Source organism: Chelonoidis abingdonii, chromosome 1, assembly GCF_003597395.2.
Source record: "Chelonoidis abingdonii isolate Lonesome George chromosome 1, CheloAbing_2.0, whole genome shotgun sequence".
Lineage (NCBI taxonomy): Eukaryota > Metazoa > Chordata > Testudines > Testudinidae > Chelonoidis > Chelonoidis abingdonii.
In genome coordinates, this window is record NC_133769.1 from 345,371,699 (window position 1) to 345,390,465 (window position 18,767).

Sequence of the window (18,767 nt, forward strand, 5' to 3'; positions counted from 1 at the left end):
TCTTGTTTCCTGATTGGTCCTCTGGTCAGGTGTTGTTTGTTACCCCTTTGCAGGTGAAAGAGACATTAACCCTTAGCTATCTTTTTATGACAACCTGCCTCTGGAAATTTCCACTATATGCATCCGACGAAGCGGGTATTCACCCACGAAAGCTCATGCTCCCATATGTTTGTTAGTCTATAAGGTGCCACAGAACTCTTTGCCGCTTTTACAGATCCAGACTAACACAGCTACCCCTCTGATCCAGTAATTGAAAATTGTTTCAATTTTGATCCTCTTTTTAAAATTCTAATTAGTTTGTTTCTAAATGAAAAGCTGTTTCCCATTTGGCAACTTCAAAAATTTAAAGTCAAGAAATTTATCAAGACTGACTCTGTACTGTTTTATACTAAAAGGGCTAGTTTTGACAAATGAGCATTTTTCTACAAAAAAGCTTTAATTGAAACATTACCAACTAGTTCTATTTTTTTAGTGGCACACCAGCTTGAACTAGTATAGCTCAAAACTTCTTTTAAGTGCCCCAAAAAAATGAAAAATGAAAACAAACCCCGCAGAGTTTCTTGAGATCAGGAAAGCACGTTATCTACCAAATCTACAAACCCCACTCCTTCCTATAATAAGAATAGTGTTAAATCATCTACAGTAGTCATAGATAAAAAATGCTAAATTAGCACCAACCCAACTAACAAAGGAATTGTTATCATTAAGTTATCCAGTAGCCACTGTTCTCTTCCTGTCCTCTAAAAGACATTTTGGAAAGTCTATTTGAAATGTCTTTTAAAGTATTATGGTTAAAATATAACTTTCTATACAAAATATTTTAAAATTCTTTTTCTCAAATTCTGTGAAAACAGAAAGCCAATATGACAGCAGACAATTCTTTAAAATAGAGATGAAGATATTTTACATATAAAGTGAATGCTAGTACTTATGAAGGTTGCTGAACTGACAGTCCTCTGACTATTTACAGAAGAGAGACAGCCTGGGCAATGACCAGGCAACCTTTTCCACACTGTCCTGCCAACGTGCCTCAATCCTGACCGCAAGTGATTGCTAACAGAGGTGACAGGTCCTAATCCTGGTCAGTGAAATCAATGGGAGTTTTGGACTCAATGGGTCCTATGTTTACTCAATCCTGGGATTCTCGACTTGCTTCATAGCACTTAATTCTCTAGGTTCATCTCAAGTTTTTGACCCCTCTCTAACAGGAGAAATACACACAGTGGACTAAACTTTACCTTCACTTAATCACTGAATCTAGGGTGAATGACCGAGTTTTTTTCCCTGTCCTTCTCCATTCCATTTGTGCACTGAACCCCAGTAAACTCTTTCCTGTACCTTATCAAGACAGTGACTTACGATCAAGACTTATGTTCTCCACAGCCTGATGGTACCAAATTCTGCAACAAGCAAACCTGCATTCTGTGGCAATGTTAGTTTATTGTATCTTCATGAAATACTCTTCATTCCTATCACTCCAACTGGAATACATGGGGGGCCATACTGATGAGTGTCTGTTCCCTTATCTTCCTGTTCTCCTTGACATGTGCAGATCCCTGACTGACCCATCAACTAATTTGGGATAGCTTCCTGAGATGTGGTTTCTACCATTTGGTTTTGCTTCCTCTCACACACAAGCAGAGATTTCCAGCCTAGTGGAAATTCTCTACTGGTTGTAGCTGACCATTTAGGTTTTGTGAAAGAGCGTATGTAGAGAGGTCAGTAGGACATAGGAGAGACCAGTCTACCCGACAGTCCCTAGCTGAATCCAACTGAATTTCCACTAGCGTATTACAGCTGCCCTTTAGATTTAGCTGGTTTCAAAATGAATTCCTGAGATGCCTCTCTTCTTAAATTTTTTTAAAAAATAAGCTATGCTGGCAGTTCCTGGTTAACAGTGTCAGTCTTTGTCTTATTTAAGAGAAACACTTTCTTCCTGGTGGCAGCTCCATAACTAATGACTAGATTTGAGCAAGGATGTGTATTGGCAAGATAAGATGTTACCTCGTGACTCAACTTGAGAATCGCTTTAAGAAAATCTGAACAGCATAATGATCGTCCTAAAGGCTGCTTGTTTCTATCTAAGGGAGACAAGTATGGAAATAGAGCAAGAGTAGAGGAAGTTTTCTCACTTTTATATAGTTTGCATCACCACAGCAGTACCTAAGGTATTGCTTAAATAGAGTGGAAGGTTAATATAACATTCAGGTATGGTATAGACACCAGTTTCATGGAGGCTACTTTTCTACGGAGGGTCATTCTATTGAATTTTGCTGGGTTTTTTTTTTATCCCATAAGATTATGGTATTGATTAGAACTAGTTTAATTGATCCTACTATAGCAATACATATACTGTATAACATCATTCCTCAGAGTTTGATCTTCTCAAAAACGTTCCAAGCAGGACAATTGCATAAATCTTTCAGAATTCTCACAAAGCATATAGAAAAGCATTGGACTTTAAGAGAACTATATTTTCCCCTTACCTTTATTTTTCTAGCCTACAGGGGTCATTGTCAACCAAGCACTGTTATTTCTCACTAGGCTAAATTCTGATATCCTAGCTGCCCAAGCATGTGCAGGAATTGTGGCCAATTTAGAGGATAAATCTCTCCAGCTGCAGGAAACATCAATGCTAATTATTTAATCATCTTCAAGTAGAGTAAGCAATTGGGTGTGAATTTGCCTGGAAAACCTGCTGAATGTATATATGGACCAAGTTTGTTCCGGACAATGATTCTCTCTCTTACTTCTTACACAGCCCCCAGCTTCTAGCTCTTGCACTATAAGGGGTACGTAGAGAGGAATTAGTAAAGCTACTACAGAAGATTTTTTTTGCCAGAATAGCACTCGAATTCCAAACTCTCCTTAGATTTAACCTACAACATCTACAAGTGCGGAGTCTAAAACAGCTATCACACTAATTTATAGATTCTAAGGTCAGATGAGACTACTGTGATCCAGGGGTCCTCAGCCTTGCCAGACTACTGTACCCCTTTCAGGAGTCTGATTTGTCTTGCGTCCCCCCAAGTTTCACCTCAATTAAAAACTAGTTGCTTACAAAGTCAGACATAAAAATACAAAAGTGTCACAGCACACTGTTACTGAAAAATTACCTTCTCATTTCTACTGTATAATTATCAAATAAAGCAATTGGAATATAATAATTGTAGTTACATTTCAGTGGATACTTGAGCCTGTTTTTTCATTTATGAGCCTTGCCTAAAGTTCAACCCCTGCCATCTGGGGCTGAAGCATGTAACTTAGTTTTGTGTGCCCCCCCTGTGGTGTGGGGCCCTGGGCCATTGCCCTCCTTGCAACCCTCTAATGCCAGTCCTGCACTTGCGACTCTCCTAAACACATCCCATGACTCCCGGGGCTGCAACCCCCAGGTTGAGAAACATGATCTAGATGAATACCTCTTGGAAGACCTCTGAGTATCCCCAGGGTAGATGTACCCCTGGTTGAGCACCTCAATTGAGAATCAATGATCTAGTCTGACCTCTTGTGTAACACATGCCACAGAACTTCCCTGGATTAATTTGTTTGAACTACAGCAGATCTTCAGGGGGAGGAGGGAGAACATCCAATCTTGGTTTAAAAATTGCCAGTGATGGAGAATCCATCACAACCCTTAGTAGGTTGTTCCAATGGCTAATTTCTGTCACTGTTAAAAGCTTGTGCCTTATTTCTAGTCTGAACTTGTCTCGCTTCAAATTCCAGCCATTGCCTCTTGTGAGAGCTTTGTCCGCTAGACTGAAGAGCCCACTATCAAAGTTTTGTTCCCCAAGCCAAGTAGGTATTTATAGACGGTTTCACTGTTTCATAGAATCATAGAATATCAGGGTTGGAAGGGACCTCCGGAGGTCATCTAGTCCAACCCCAGCTCAAAGCAGGACCAATTCCCAACTAAATCATCCCAGCCAGGGCTTTGTCAAGCCTGACCTTAAAACCCTCTAAGGAAGGAGATTCCACCACCTCCCTAGGTAACCCATTCCAGTGCTTCACCGCTCTCTGAGTGAAAAAGTTTTTCCTAATATCCAACCTTGCTTCCCCCATCTGTTGTATCTACACTTAATCTCTGCCCCAAAGAGCTTACAATTTAAGAATGAGATGAGAGAATATTTTTGTTATACATGTCTGTACAGTGCCTAGCACCACAAGGCCTTGACTGGGTCTCTAGGCATTGCCAGAATAAAATAACAACAGTGAGCTGAAACTGAAATACAATCATAGCACCATATGGTTAGAGGGGACCGCAAGGGTCCTCTAGTCAAGTGGTTCTCAACCAGGAATACACTTACTCGGGGGGTACACAGAGGTCTTCCAGAGGGTACATCAACTAATCTAGATATTTGCCTAGTTTTACAACACGCTACATAAAAAGCACTAGTGAAGTCAGTACCAACTAAAATTTCTGACTTGTTTATACTGCTCTAAATGCTATACGCTGAAATGTAAGTACAACATTTATATTCTAATTGATTTATTTTATAATTACATGGTAAAAATGAGAAAGTATGTAATTTCAGTAATAGCGTGCTGTGACACTTGCATTTTTGTCTGATTTCTGTAAGCAAGTAATTTTTAAGTGAGATGAAACTTGGGGTATGCAAGACAAATCAGACTCCTGACAGGGGTACAGTAGTCAGGAAGACTGAGAACAACTGATCTAGTCTAACCTCCCACCAAGATGCAGGATCTGTTGTATCTAAACCAAGCAAGACAGATGGCTATCCAGCTTCCTTTTGAAAACCTCCCAAGGAACTTCCACAATGCCTTACTTCCTTATATTGCAGTAGAGCTCCTCACAAACCCAGTTAAAAATTAGGTCCCCATTGTGCTGTATAAAAACATGGGAAAGCATGCACACTACTTGTGTTACAATCCAGTTAGTGTTGTTCTGTCCATGTTCCTTAGCTATTACATTGCACATAACTAATAAGATTCTTGGAACTTATCAAGACGTAACTTGAACCATCACTTATGTCACATCTGAATTTAGCCTGTCAACTTTTATGGATGTAATTATTGATCATGTAATTTAAGCATTATCATAATACTTTGCACACCAATCCTGAAGCAGGCACCTTATGAGAGTGCAAGAATCAGTGCTATTGCATGATATTCACGTGCAAGGGCGGCTCTAGCTTTTTTGCTGCCCCAAGCATGGCGGTCAGGCAGCCTTCGGCGAACTGCCGTCGAATCCGCGGGACCGGCGGACCTCCCGCAGGCGCCCTGCTGAAGGCTGCCTGACTGCCACCCTCACAGGGACCGGCAGGGTGCTCCCTGCGGCTTGCCAAGCCAGGCACGTGTTTGGAGCGCTGGTGCCTGGAGCCGACGCTGTTCACATGGAAGAAACTGGAATTTGTTAACTTTAAGTTACCAGTAATTTGTTATGTGCAATCATAAAGGTTGGTAGCAAATTTTATATTGTGGCAGGCTTGATTATGTTAGTTGAAAAAGCAACTGCATATGTAACAACTTTCTTTTAATTTCCCACATATTTTTGTGGCATCTGACTTCAGTAGAAATTGGATTAAATTAAGTTCAATGGAAAGTTTTCCAAATTTCTTCTGTAAATTTCTGGCGATTCCTGTAATTAAGTATCTTCAATTTCTGATGCGTGATCACAGTTCTAAACAACATGTTGGTGTTTTATTCCATGTTTGTGTTTACTTCTAACAATGGGAAAATCATACTAACTTCCAGGAAAAACAGGCAGTACAGGAATTTAACTGAACAAAATTAAAGTCTTTGTTTGACTTGGAATCAGGCTGCCGACAAATGCCCATGCCTAATGAAAGCAAAAAAATTCTCCTCATCCCCAAAATACTTGCTACAGCAATTAACAGGCCTGTTGTGTGGCTTGTATTAGTAATTAATGAACTATGTACCTCAAATTTAGAATGGAAAAATTCACCATTTGCTTAGATAACATCAGAGATTGAAAAGTCCTGGGAACTGAACTTGATACTACATTATTAACCTAAGAAATCTGAGATAAAATCTGGTCCAAGCCTCTGAGGGCCTCTTTATCTCCTTATCACAAAAGCATATTTCATCTTTCACAATGTTATTTGAGCCTCTGTGGAAATTTATATAGAACATGGCTGGCCATTTTTAAGTGGCATTTCTCAGAGCACATTCCACCTCTGCTCCATGGTCTGTGCTAGCTTCCATTTCATTTCTGGGTATGACATAAGACAGTGGTCACCAACCGGTCAATCGCGATTGGCTGGTCGATCCTGGAGACTCTCCCAGTTGATCGCGATCTCCGGCTGCTAAAAGTCCAGTGGTGCAGTTGGGCTGCTGCTAAGGGAGGCTTGCTCCCTGCCTGCTCAAGCCCCATGCTGCCCCCAGAAGGGACCAGCAGGCCCCTGTGGCCCAGGGGGTGCAGACAGGATGACAGGGGTCACCACATGCTGCTCCTGCAGCTTCCATTGGCCAGAAACGGGGAGCTGTGGCCAATGAGAACTGTGGTGGTGGTGCCTGCAGAGAGGGGCAGTGCGCAGAGCCAAGTGCCCCACCCCAGGGGCCGCAGGGGTGTATTGGCCCCTTCCAGGAGCGGCGTGGGGTCGGGGCAGGCAGGGAGTCTGCCTTAACTCTGCTGCGCTTCCAACTGGGAGCCGCACAAGCTAAGTGCTGCACGGCAGGAGTTTGCACCCACACCCCCAGCCCTGAGCCCCCTCCCAGAGCCAGCACCCCATATCCCCTCCGGCACCCCAACTCCCTGCCCCAGTCCAAAGCCCCTCCTGCACCCAACTCCCTCCCAGAGCTTGCACCTCTCATGCCCTCCTGCACCCAAACACTGTGCCCCAGCCCAAAGCTCCCTCCTGCACCCAAACTCCCTCCCAGAGCTTATACCTCTCACCCCCTCCTACATCCCAAACCCCTGCCACAGGCTCAGCCTGGAGCCCCCTCCCACACTGCAAACCCCTCAGCCCTACCCAGAGCCCACACCCCCTCCCACACCTGAACCCCCTTCCCCAGCCCGGTGAAAGTCAGTGAGGATGAGGCACAGCAAGTGACAGAGGGAGGGGGGGATGGAGTGAATGAGGTGGGGCCTCAGGGAAGGGGCAGGGTAGGTCCTGGGTTGCACTAAAGGTTGGAGACCACTGGTGTAAGATACTGGTGTTAACTTGGACAAAATTAATTTGAAGTCCTTCTCCTTCACTTATATGAAGGCTGTTACTAAATGTTTTTGCTCTTTCCACTACTACACTTTGAAAAGTCCAACTCCTCCTTTCTGTCTTGTGTTAAAATACTTGTCTGTGCTCATGTCACTTCCCATCCCAATTGCTGTAATCACCTCTCCTCTCTGATTCCTTTGTACCAAGATTGCTCCCCATCTGCCCAAAACGCTGCAGCCAGAATTGTCATTTTTTACCCATCAATCACAATGTATCACTCCCCTCTTCAGATTATTCCACTGGCTTTCCCTTGTTCACTGTGTCCAGTTTAAAGTTGTTATCCTTGCCTTCATGACTAGGCACAACTCAGCCCAGCCTAACAGCTCAGCTGTCATCTCCTACTGCATTCCAGCCTCACTCCTTTCCCTGCACCTCTACTTCTGTCATTTCCTCCTTCTGCTTCCCCCATTGTAAACAGCCTCCCACTGCTACTCTGCTAGGTCATCACTTGCTCCTCATTTAAATTCCTCCTGAACACCCACTTCCATGAAATCTACAGGTACAAATCTAGACTAGATTAAATAAAGGATTTAATACATACACATGTGCCTTCCTCCTCTGGATCGCCCAGTGAATCTCTTCCATCTATGCTGGGCTTCTAGGCTCAATCCTGCATCATTAAAGTCAATGGGCCAGAGACTGTCATGTCTAGTGTCAAACTGAACTATAAATAGACACATTGTCCTTGCATATCCCAGGCATAAGAATATAACAAAGAATAAAACAGGATAAGCAAATGAATGGATATTGCTACATATTTATTATACTTAATTATTTCTTTACCATTCATAAAATCTTTTCACTGAAATTTAATTTTTTTTAAAATGAAGCAAAGCAAAAAGCTTTTCATGCTTAACAGCTGTTTCCAAACCAGGCCAAAGACTATTAAATTGTGAAGGCTAGGACTCAACCTGGAAGGTTTTGCTGGCATAGCTATATCAGCATACTGGCAAAGCACTCCTAGCATGGACACAGTTTATACCAAAGCACTCTTGCCAGTAGAGCTTATTTCTCCATGGCATGTCCCTCCCCCCACCAGAGTTAAAAGCTATACTGCCAAGAGCGCAGTCTTGCCCGTATAACTGCACCTACATAAGTGCTTCTTGTCAGCACAGCTATGCTGGTCACCAATCATACTGTACCCCTGACTGACCTAGCTATGACAGCAAAAGTTTGTAGTGTAGACTTGGCTGAAGAAATGTTGCCTATCAATTAAACTTGAGTAGAAGACCTTGAGAAAATTTGACCCAGACAAAAGTTTGACGTAAGCCTTCTGACGAAAGTCAAAATGCAAGTGAAACACTAAAATGAGAGAGACTCTGAAGCTTCCTTGCGTAGTCTCTGGGGATGTTCACGGGTTAGGTCTTGGGTTTATCTGATTCAAAACTCACATCAAAATTAGCATGGTGTGACCTATGCTGCCCAAAGCTTGACACCATTCCAAACAGAACCATTCCATTGCTGGAAACGGATGCCTTGCTGATATGGACATATGTGATTGATGTTAAATGTCATATCTAACCTGGAAAGGAAACACTCTGCTCCTTTTTTTTTTTTTTAAATGAGGCAGAGTACAATTCAAACCCTCTATGCCTGATTCACCATTGTATTACTACAGTTTTATGTGTATAACCTCAGCAAAATCAAAGCCAATAAACTGTTCTTTAAACAAAGTGATGCTCAATCTTACCTATAGCAGAGCTGGTTCTCTGTTCTAATCAAGCCCTATATATTTAGGCTTTGAAGATAAAAGATTCCCCCACAGAAAAGGGGAGGTATCAACAATCATGACCTACAAGTTACATGAACAAGAATTTCCATAGGCATGACAGACAGCTTTTCTAGTAAGAATGATTTACCTCAAAAGCACACAAAGAGAACTCTTGTCCATGGAATAGGATTCCAGAATCTCAGGAGGACAGAGCCTTTAGAGAAGCTAAATATTAACTCCATAAAGCCACTTAGTTTATGAGTTGGTCTCTGTGAAATTCACTCCTGGGCAGAAAGCAAGAATAAGGATTACGAACCTCATAAATCCCATTTAAAGCCTCAAAACAGGCCTTGTACTGAACTGCTGTATTGTAGTGTATTTCATTTTCTGTGAAGAGCTGATGTTCTGTGTATTAATGAAGCTATGACAAATTCTTTGCACTGCAGATAAGTATAAACATTTTTAGAGAATAAAATCAGTTTTAAGATTTTTTTCTTAGCTAGTCATATACTGCGTTCTAATTCCTTTATTACTAAAAGTGTACTAAACATTTTGTTTTATTTCATATTTCTTGCCACTAGATGGGGATGTTATCAGCTGTCTTTTTCTACTGTGTTTTTGGTTTTGGATTCCAATAACATCGAGCAAACAGCATAGGGAGAAGTACACATAGAATAGCACTCCTGAAATGTAAAATGTCTCACTCTTTGGAGGAAAAAAAATACTAAACTTTGTGTCAGTTTCTACCCGGGTGGATAAAAATCAATGATTTTTAAAAAAATCAGATTTTTTTTATTTAAATCAGATTTTTTTAATAAAATGCTTTTTGAGGAAAAAACCTATCTAAAGATAGTTTTAATTAAGATGAGATACCTTTGAGCTATAATGTATCATGGAATAGGGACTATACATTCTAATTCTATAGTATGAGACAATATATTTATATCATGTTTAAGAAAAGTTTTGTAAATGAGTTCCAATAGTTCATGGATTAGGGACCCAATCTTATGGGATTCCAGGGGCTTCGGTATAGATTATTTATGTTAAACTTTCTAGCTACACAATGGGCCTCAGTGCTCAGTTTAGAACAGTGGTCCCCAACCTTTTTCAACTGGCAGGCGCCAGAGGATGAGCCACGGAGGACCATGGCGGCAGATGAGCATCTGCCAAAATTCTGCCGACAAGCAGCAACGTCAATAGGAGTCGCCTCCGAAATGCCGCCAACAAGTAGCATCATCCAGAGGTGTCACCACCGAAATACCGCCAAAAATCGGCGGCATTTCAGTGGCAAGACCTCTGGATGAAGCAGCTTGTCGGCGGCATTTCGACGGATGCTCCTCCGCCAGCCAGTATGTGGGCGCACTTAGACGCCCCGACGGGTGCCATGGCACCCATGGGCACCGTGTTGGGGACCCCTGGTCTAGAAGATACCATCAGAGATGCTTAGTTTTGCAGTTCTCAAACTGTGGATTTGTGTTTCCAGAGATAACATGCTTGTTAACAGCAAAAATGTTTTTAAATAAATAAATAAAAAATATAGAGGTGAGAAATAACAGACTCAACTCTGTTGTTCCTCTGCAAATTTGCGTACACGGAGTCAATCTCTTACCTGTCTCTAAAAGTACAACGTTTCAGAAAGTTCAATGAATAAAGGATTTTTGGGGGCGGAATAGATCTGGACAAGAAGAAGTCTGGAGATAAATGTGAGAAGGGAGGGACAGGCAATAGAAACAAACTTGAAACTGTTTGAGCAGCATATTCCAGAAGTCTTGAGGTCTTTCTGAGTATGGCGTTCATTGATTTGAGATCTACCAGACCATTCTCTCACTAGAAGGCAAAACCTATAACGGCAGCAGGATGTAAAAGAGACCCAGTTTAGGAATAAGAACTATATGTTTGCTGATGATGTTTTAAAGAAAGTCACACTAGTAAACTGGTGGAAGTCATTTAAGCACTTGGATTCAGAGACTGTTGAAATGATAATCTCACTTTTAACAGCAGTAGCTTCTTCTGCCGGTGTAGAAAGAATATTTTCTTCCTTTGGACTAATTCATACCAATGGAATTGGATTGGGACCGAAAAAGCAGGAAGCTTGTTTTTTTTCCAGATTATGACAAACATGGAAAATAAGGTGAAGACAACTGGTTATAACGGTCAAGCAATATTTTAAGTTTCTCAATGTTGAAGTGTGTGAGAGTTTTGAATTTTTGTTTAAAAGTATATTATATATAATATATTTACGATTTAACTATTTTAGTTAAAACAATTATTAACAAAAACAACTCGATTTTTTTAAAAGAACTTGAATATGTTTAAACTAAGGTTTCAATTAAATTCATAATGCTTGTTTTAGTTAAATATTTAAGTGTTGCTGTTTGAAGAAAAATCCAGAATATACAGAACTTGTTGTTTTATTTTGTAATAACAGTAAATGTCTGCCTTGAGATGTTCTCTCATAATACAAGCTGGCAAGAATCCACAACATTAATTGGATTAACCGTGTTGACTGGAGCACATGTTCATTGTCCCAGTAGACTTTATAAAAGCTGCTTCATACTATTGGTAAATGAAATAACCAAAAATCATCATTTTCTGATACAGATGCAAATACTAATCTGGCAAAATTTCAAATAATAAATCCCTTAAATGTTAGTGTGTACTCTAAAAAATGAAACCTGCATCTAGCTCTGAGTTGGGAAGATTAATATATAGGTTATTATACAACCAACAGAATGCACTATTATTGTAGAAATCCAATGATATTAATCGAGTCTTTCCTGATTAGTCGATTTTAAATCAATCCACCTCTGATTTCTTAACGTGTATTCTATACATAAGATTTTATTCCTAATTATACTTAATAATGTGATGAAAACTATTACTCAGATAGCCTCAGTGTTTTGGACATTGACTGCCTAAACCAGGGTTTGCAAAGTTTAATTGCTTTATAAGGGAACCATTAAGGTATCCAGGGGCCAAAATCTGTCATTGTGTGATTTGCCTCTGATGTGCTTGAGTAGGGATAGGACATGGATCTATATTTACTGCCGCCCGACATGCATTAAAGGATCCTCCCCAAGCCTAAGGGGACCACAGGATCGTAGAAGCCCAGTTGATTTACGGGGGAACAACTATTAAATAGAACAGGGAAAGGATGTGGTCAGAGTGGTCATAAAGAAGGAGCCTACAGGGACACAGAGCAGAGAACCCCGGACGCGCCTCGCTCCTACGATAAGGGGCAAGGGAGCCACGTGGACGCTGCCCAGAAAGAACTCTGCCCGTGATACCTAGTGAACGGGACCTAAGGATAAACAAGCCCCACCGAGTCACCGGATGTCCCATCGGTCCAACTCTGTATGACCTTGTTACAGGTGCTTAGCCATGCTCTAGCCTGAACTTAAACGGCCTGGGGAGTTGTGGCTGAGCTACTAAGCTGGGCTGATTGGAGTGAGCTGCTTAGCAGCTGGGCTTGGCCGCAATCAGGCATGCAGCTGCTTGGTATAAGAGGGCTGGGAGCCAGGTCCAGGGTCTCTCTCTGTTGGTAGAGGAAGACAGGGCCTGCCGAGCAGGGGAGCTTAAGGAAGATTCATGAGTGAAGCAGGTGCTGGGGAGCTCAGCACCGATAAATGACCCAGGGCTGCCAAAAAGGCCCAACTTAGGGACTAAAGGTACTGGGCGGTGCAGAGGGTAGTTGCCAACGCAGCAGGTTCACCCTCTTCTTGCCATTGTATGAGTCGGCTGATACTGCAGTCTGTCCCAGGAGTGGGCTAAGACAGTGAACTGGCTAGTAGCCATTTATACGAGAAGCAAGAGTGGGGATAAAGGGTGGGAAGTTTCCACAGGGAGGGGAGACCCTTGAGAGAAAGGTGGTTACTGCCAGGGGGCAGCACCAACTGTTAAAATGGCATGGGCCATGAGGAAGGCAGATCACTGCTGTTGTAGAGGGTGCTCGCAGCGAACAAGTCGAATTCGTCCAGGATCCACCAGCAGGCAGAGCGCCGCAGGGTGAGTCTGCATGCTCTACAGCACCTCCTTATGGTCCCATTTCACTTGATATTTGCTATATGACTCTAGATACTCTCAGCACACCATTGAAAAGCATAATAATCCCGCAAATTAAAATAATAATTTCAAATAGGAAGCAGCCAACCACCTAAATGAAACTCCTTTGCCACCCTTTTGATTTTCATGCTTTCCATGATGAACAAAATGGTATTACTGTGAACTATAGATGGACAAGGGTCTGGCCATTTAGTCAGTCATATTTTCATACTCACTCGTGTTTTATTAATATATGCACCATTTTCGCAATATAATACAATGAAAGGTCTGCATATGAATAAGACCTTGCTGGCATACTTATGAATCATACAGGAAAGGCCGTTCTGTAGGCACAAGTTATTCTGTTGTGCTAACAGCAGTCAGCAGAGAGGATAAAACATTCTGTGATAAAGTAATATTTTTTTTATTAAAATAACTGTTTGAACTCCCAGTGCAACTTCCAGATAGTAAAGACAAAGACATGTTATCCTCACAACGTGTGTAACTTTTGATATTTGAACTGTTTTATAAGCTATTGAAGAATCTCATCTGTCCGAAAAAAGGTCTATCTCTGATAGATGTTGTCAAGGCGCAATTCCCACCTCGTCCACTTTGAGTCAGAGGTGGGCCTGCAGACATTTTTTGAAATAATACTTTGCCATCCCAAGTCTGTATATTAAATCCCTAGGTTACTAGCTTTTCTAACTGTATCTTCGCTAGTAAACGCTCCGAGCAACCCAATGCACATAGAAACAAACCCTGCTTGAAGAACCCAGGAAGGAAGCACTTGGGAACTCCTCCCTGTGGGTACCCTTCAAGCCCGTTCAACCTCTCCCTGCCCCCAACCCTCACACCCCCACACATGGGGTATCCTGAGAGAGAATAACAAAGGAAAATTGAGCTATGGCTACTCCAGCTATCAAACAGCCTGCACAAACCTGCTAATGACACCAAAAAGCCAATCCTATTCTTAAAAGTAATATTTAATTAAACAAACAATAAGAAGAAAAATACCCATCTGACTTAGGTTTTGCATAGATATTTTAATAATGGCAATTCAAAAAGCAAGCTCCATAAATACTTCTTATGGGGGTTCCAGCTAAAGGTCTAGAGCAAACAAGCTAAGGGTTTGCACAGGACTCACTCTGCCAATAAGAAATAGAGCTAGATTAGGTTGAACCAATTTCTTGATGTTACTTAACACATTTGGACAGTTCAGATAGTGTTTATGGATTATGATGTGTTTATAGATCATACCTGGATTAAGTATGCTTATCAGAATGGTTACCTGTCCTCCAGCCACGAGAACAATAGCAACAGGCAAAAGTTTCTTTTCCATTTTAAAAAGTTCTAAGTTTTCCATTGGCTTCTTATGGTAACAGGTGCCTTACCTTTTTAACTAGTGTCACCCAATGTAGTGCCCGGGGTGTGTCATGGCACCGCCGGGTCATTTATGTGTCCTACGCCTATACACAGTGTGAAACGTAGTTGCCCAGCAGGGGAGAAGTGTGCGTGCCCGGCCTGCCTTAGGGACAGGAGAACTCACGGAGCTGCTAGCGCTGTGGTGCCGTATTTCTCTACCCGGGCAGACACAGGGGTCCGCCGCTTTATCTCCCCCTGGGCTTCTACTTTTCACACCAGTATCACTAGGCGGGGCACACATTCAAATGCCACTGGCGCGGTGTCCATGGCACCCACCACGCAGCCTTGCATTTGTGGGAACCTAACTGGGTAAAGGGAAGTGGTCACCGTGACCAAAAGAAGCTTCTCTCTGTCGTCTGCTCCAGAACTGCCAAAAAAAAATCTTCATGGAAGGAGATTGGCCTGTCAAATGAGACATCATTCTAAAATCCTGTGTGCAACAGATTAATGAATATAACTGATCTTGGTTGACCGAAAAAAGTTTCCTCCTTAAAAAATGTAGCAACAAATTAAAATTCTTACTTCAGTTCCACTTATCTATAAAAAGTCTGTTTTCACAGTGAACTTATAAAACAAATATCACAGATCTCGGTTACAGATGCCCCATTTGACGCTGTCTGTAGCAATGGGAATATTTATACCTACTCTCCCTAACTACGAAAAATGGCTCTGAATTGCAGTGCCAAAAGTTCTACACGACGTTATTATGAAAAAACCTGTGACTATAATGGCACTATGTTTCCCATTCAGTAGTTGCTTGATGGCACATATGTATTAATTTCAACTGTTTTTCATTTTTGTTTTGTTATTGAAACTCAGTTATACCGAAGAACTACAATAGATATTTTAATTTAACCATAACTGACTTTCTATGGTTAAAGAGTTAAGATTAATAAATATTTTGGAGACCAAGCAGTTCAAATGTTTTACCTTTTTATAAAAATACAATAAGTATGAATAACGTTATGATACCTTTTTAGGCAATGCACATTCATGTTTTCAGAAGGTGTGGGCAGGCCGCAAACAATTTTCACGGTCTTTATTATTGTTTGTACATTAAATATACAAAAAACATCAATTTAATATTACGAATATATTAAACCTATAGAGTAAAAACGTAATTTTTACCTAGTAAAATAGTGATTAATTACTCTTAATCCTTTACCAATGTGAAATTTGCTTGTTTTTTACTACCACTGTAAGGAAAAAGTTAAGGGAGATTTTAAATAATAAATATCAAACAGTCGTTACATACCTTATTTAAATCTCCCCATCTTGGAAGGGTTTCTCTTATGCTGGCAGACGAGTAATTTTAGGAAGCAAAGCTTGATTTCGCACTTTCCAGTGAACTTTTCCCGGTGAGGAACGAATGCAGAAGAAATAATCTAAAATCATCTAAATCAAACTTCTTCTCAACTCAGAGTTTAAGTGGATAGCTTAAGGTCCAAACAGTAGTCTGTGATTTTTGGAAATGTGCGTCTCAATATTATGTGTTCGGCACTTGCCTGAATAGTACCACGCACATAAGCAAACACAATTTCCCTTTATTTCAAAAAACAATAGGTGATCTTCCACCTGATGTTAAATATACATCTGTTCGTCTTTATCAGAACCACTTATTGGGGGCAAATAGGTACAAATACATAATCGCAAACATCCAAGAAACAAGCCAGTATTGTTCGCAGCGAGAATACCACACAACAGGTAGCTGGCTCAGACACCAAGCCTGGGGCGGGCACAATGCTAAGGGTTGGCATTTCGCCGTATCTGGATGTGTCAGAGAGTTCGAGTCGCGATATTTTTTTCCATGAATTCGCATTTTGGGTTGTTTGTTGTGTATGCTTTGCAGTTCATCGGCAGCGCAGTCCAGCATGCCGCCATTTTTGGCAGTTCTGGCGCACAAAGAGAGCCACTGGTCCCCACGCTGCCTAGCCGGGTGTCACCAGAGAACACTGGCGCCCGCAGCCTGCACCCGTCGAGTTCTCTGTCACGCAGGCTGGGCTGCACCAGCTTCTCTCCCTTTAACTGGGCCACTACTTTTCACACGTGTCACTAGCGGGGCACCATAAATCCCTTCAGTGGCGCTCATGGCGCAGGTGGTACCGCGTTGGGGACCACTGACTTTACAGATAAAACAAGTAGAAGAACATTCGCTCAGACGAGGATTTTACACGCTAACATGGCTGTCCATCAAAGATTGACACTCTGAAAATAATAAATTGAGACAGAGATCAATATTTATCAACACACCCTTAGATCCTATATGGCAACTGTAAATATTGTATCCAGCTAAAGTAATAACTTATGCAAAGGTATGAATCATCCTTACCCAGATAAACAACTTGATGGTTTGTTAGGGGATTACCCCAGCGCAAAGTTTTTGTTGACCACAGAGAGAGGACAGGCACAAACCAGCAAAGGTCCATAAAAGCTTTTTATTGACAAGTGCACGCATAATGAGAGCAGCTTTTTTTTGACGAGATAACAGCCTTATTACATTTTAGTGTAAGCCTATATAATGATAGTTTCCGTTGCGGTTAATAAATATTTACTGGCGCAACCCGCCCCCTTTCTATTTAACAACTAAGGAAACTAGACACTTTAGAAATTCTTACAGTATGGTGCATTAACATAATATTAGCAAGCACCAAATTAGGAATGTAGGGAAGTTAAACAGACTAGAGAAACTGAAATAAAAAAAGGGATGAAAAACAGTGTTCAGTCGCGGGAATTTTAATTAACTTTTTTAAAGAACTGTTTTTATCACAGCACAGTTGCGTACTAACCAGGAATGTCAGCCCGCCTATTTATTTACTTTTTTTAGCGCTTTGCTGAGACATGCCTTTTTAAGCTTTTTTTTTACTTAGGGAATACCCACACTTTTTATTAGTGACCTGATCTATTGGTCAGTTGGACATACATTGGTTTGTTTGCATTTTTATTAGGCCTAACAATTGTTAACAGACTATGTAAATCTTATATCTTGGCCAAAACTACATATAATCTTCTATGTTATGTGTGAAACAGACTATTTATAATTAATATTAATATATAATATATATATATCATATAAGTGTATACTCTACTGCCGCTGCGTAGTGGACTTTCAGATAGGCAACTAGCATTAAATAATAGAGTATGGCATGGCAATGGATAAATGCCAAATCTACTACAGGCGGCACAGCCAGACTTAATGAAGATTATCCCAAGAAACATTTTTTGGGGTTATAATCATGTTTTTGGAATATAGGTCCCAGGAGGAATAGAATACTTAACAGAGTGCAGCTTAAGTGTAGTCAATAAGTGCAGAAATTGCAATTAATCCGACTGAATATCACCCACCAGATTGCAATATTATGTGAGTGAAGCTTAGAGCTTACTCCACATTTTAGGGGGCTATAGTTCCTCTGCAAAGATTGATTTCCTCCACCAAAATTTATATGGGACTTGAAAACTAGATTAAGTCAGGTTATGCTTTGTATAGGCAAAGGAGAATGTTTGTATTTGTATTTGTTGTACAAAGGTTGAAGAATATTTCAAAATTATATTAAGCTATGACCGAAGACAAAAACAATAAGAAAAATGGACCCTCTCAATACAGGAAACTTTTGTTTTTTTGTTGTTTTTTAACGACCTGTAACTCAAAACACAGCTTGCTACTCCCCACTTCATAACTCGTTCATGTGATAATAATATCTAGATAAATGCATATGCCATTTAAGTAATGTATATTGGTAAAACTAAACAAAATCTTAATAGTATCCCATTCCTAGAGGAGCAGACTTGGCCAAACAAACAGAGTCGATTGGAGGGATTTTTGCCATTAGGAACAGAATTAGCACGTATAGAATGGACTTTTTTGTGGTACTGAAAGTGAATCATCAATGAGCAGCTGTGATGTCCTGCACTTCTGATATCATGGTTCCCATAGCGTGATGAAATGATCTAAAATTCAGACAACTACATAAGATGTGATGGTATTTCCATCTCCTTCTTTTTCTGAACAAGGCTGGTATGTCTTCCTGGAAGATAATAGTTTTAGTCAAACACGGTTATAGGCTCAGTACTGGCTAACTTGTGTGAAAATTTCATGTCTTGTACTATACGAAGATAGATTCTAGACGTGAGCGTGATCCTAAAGCATATATGTCTGGCCTTATTGGTGTGTAGGACTGTGTGAAAAGAGGCAAATATAGTTGTCCCACCTTAAAAGGGAAATAAAAAAAAGCCGAAAACTAAGAATCAGTAATACTTATAACTTCGTGTGCGGAAGATAATGAGCAAGTAATTAAACACTCATCTGCAAACACATGGAAGGTGATATGTGTGATAGAATGCAGCATAGGATTTGTTAAAAGAACAAATCTGTCGCCAAAGCAATCTTTTGATTAGCTTCTTTG